The sequence below is a fragment of the Branchiostoma floridae genome, chromosome 14 (genome assembly GCF_000003815.2).
Source record: "Branchiostoma floridae strain S238N-H82 chromosome 14, Bfl_VNyyK, whole genome shotgun sequence".
NCBI lineage: Eukaryota > Metazoa > Chordata > Leptocardii > Amphioxiformes > Branchiostomatidae > Branchiostoma > Branchiostoma floridae.
The window spans coordinates 19,225-22,403 of NC_049992.1; positions in this window are offsets into that span (position 1 = coordinate 19,225).

Below are 3,179 nucleotides of genomic sequence, written 5' to 3' on the forward strand. Positions count from 1 at the left end.
AGTGTTACTGACAGCATAAAATTTTGTGCATAAAGTAGTTCACATTGTACAAGTATGTACAAGATGCAAAATGGCTGCTTGCTAGCTTACCTTTAATGATACTACTACATGTATTATATAAGACAAATGTCTAATTTCTAAATTGAACTTACAAATTTCTACTACAATTTCAATACAAATATAGCTGTGATTTCACATGCATCTGTATTAGAGTCACTGTAAATGTAACAAACTACAGGCATTGCAGAAAGGGTTTCTAAGTAAATTTCCACTAGCTATTTAATATTTTCATAGGCTCATAAATTAATTATCATTGCATTAGGACTTGGGCTGGTTCATAAATAACTCTTCCATGCAGGAACAGGTGCTCTAGTGCTTAGTCATACCAAGGAGGTTAAAAACTATTGTCCACTGTCACAACCATACAAGAACAATTGATCTAAGAACTAGGTTATAACAACAATACAGAAACATACCAGTTGTGATGAATATGTATGTATGTGTGTGTGAACATGAGGGATAAAGACACAGTTTTGTTATTTGAATGCTTAGTGTTATCATAAGTTTCTAAGCAAAAAAATGCATCTTTGTCTTGTCACCTGTTGACCAACATGGAGTATCAATTTCCCTTTGTAGATTTTCATACGTGTATGAGGTTTGACACGTCTGTGACTCATCACTCTTCAGAAACTGAATCCAAGCAAGGTTAATATCTATCTCATGTATCGATATAACCTCCTTGATCCTAGATGTCAACGCTCTCCACACAATCACAGTACACCGCAATCATTTAAAAACACAGACATACACACGCACGCATAAACATACATACATACACACACACACAATACCACTCCCCACACAATCACACAGTGCACTCACCACAGTTATTGAAACACACACACAAACACACACAAACACGCACACAACTTAACAATCATTATGGATTTGCGGGTACTATGATTATTTTACACATTTGTTTAAAAAAGTTAATATACCCGTTCTCACCCCATATGTGCTGTGAGAATAAAAGTGCCAAATATTTAATTTCATGAATAGCATCATCATTGCACATCATCTCATCTGAATGCCCTATAGCAGAATTTGATACTAAAAACGTGCAAATATGTTTGATAAGTTATCGATCACATGTTAAATACCTTTTTTTATATACATTGCATGTAAAACTCAGGTTAATCAGCCTTATTTTGTTCACCTGTGTGAAGCAAGTGGTGGAGCAAACAGTGACCTCTTTAGTTTGTATGTAAAGAATATTTAGGTTCTGTTGGAAAGAGTTTTAACAAGTTGTACATGTAATTTGTATTTCATAGGTATGCAGTTTTTGCTATGCACCAATCAATCACCTGTCATAAGAAAGATGTCTTTTGGTTTTATCATGCATATGCATAAGTCACAATCATGTTTGTTGCCACCCCCTATGTTACTAGAATTTGGCTATATTAACAACAATCCATGATATCTGCATGAAAAATACTTCTTCAGATCTATCTATTTCATTGAAAAGTATTTTTAAAACTATATACTGATACTGTGAGGGCAATAATGGGGGTCAGAAATCTTCCCTCCCAACATCTGCTTGAACAATATTGATATATGGTATGGAGGTAGAATGAGAATGTGACCTTGGGGATTCATATTCATTTTTTATCTGGTCTTCGAGATTTTTTTCTGGTCTTTACCAACTAAAAGTGTTTATTTTATGGTCCTATGTCATAGCATCAAATTCAAATGAGCTGCAAATGTACGGGCAAGGAGCGAGAAGATACATTTATGGTACATTTTATTTGGGGGATGAATGAATTGAATTGTAAAACAATTGTTTGAATAATTTTCATCCAAAAATGTATATTTTGCACTCGTACAAGTAGCTCTTGTTCAAAGCCCGATGATCTCAAATTTGGTATTGGGACAGCCGTTAAATGTACACAAGAACAGAGCTTCTTGAATAGTCCAATTGCATCACAATAACATTGTGCTCATTCCTAACTTTTGTGTTGAGTAATAGTCTGCATTAGCATGGATGGTTTGGAAAAATCCATTTTAGGGTGAGGCATTTTGGAAGTATCTAATTCTGCAAGGGAGAATCTTCAGAGTAAGTTCATGTTCCAATGGAGTAGAAAAGCACGTGAGAGAAATTTAAGTGTAAATTGTGCTGCGTGGTGTAGGAATGTGGAATAGAGACTGTATGGTTTGGACTCAGAGGTTTTTATACAGATTCTGTGATGTCGGATCTATTCGTATCGAGCAACTGCTTAACCTGTCTCGGTGCTTCACCATACTATTGTTGCTGAGTAATTTTAACATACATGTAATTGCCCAAGACAGTAATGAGAGAAAAGAAAATCTGAATAAACAGCTGTCACAGTAATCCCCCTAGAGTCCATGCATACCCCAAAAGAAGTCTATTGCAAAAAGGAACTTATACCTATAGGTGAAACATTATAATCTGTTGGGGGGGGGGGGGGCATGTGAGAGAAATCCATGTGTAAACTGTGCTACATGGTGTAGGAATTGAGTTATCTGTATGTAGCAAAATTTATTGACTTTAATTTCTCTGTTATTTAGCCAGGGTGTCCCCAAATTCTCAGTGGAAAACACTACTTTACAGTCCAGGGCCCTGGAATGAATTGGATGGTATGACTACACACAATTCAGAGTAGCTTCATAAGTCAGCTTTCAAAATCATACAGCAATAGCTCATGGTCTGACTCGATTTGACTCAGATACACAGAAGAACACAGTGTCTAAGCATGACCCAATTGTAAGTTTGGCGACAAAGTATTGCGTCATGGACATTCTCCTGTGCAGGGCAACCAGTAGGAAACCATGAGTGCTGACAAATATGTCACTCCCTTTTGGGGTCCATAACCATGATGTAGATCTCCATTGGTGAAATCAGATGATTGTTCTGCTACCTTAATGCGAATCGATTATTTTGCAGAGTGGGAACACAGTACAAAAAGTATTCATCAGCATAAAGTGTATCATAAGATACAAAAACACCCAGAGATAAGACCATTTTTTTTCAAACGAGTTTGCTCAGTGTAAGGCCATCGACCACTGAACTATGCTCACTGTAGGCTGTGTAGCAGCATCTCTTCTCCCTAAGTTAGAAACATTGTGGAGCTAGTTTGACTCACTGACTCAATAGGCGAAGC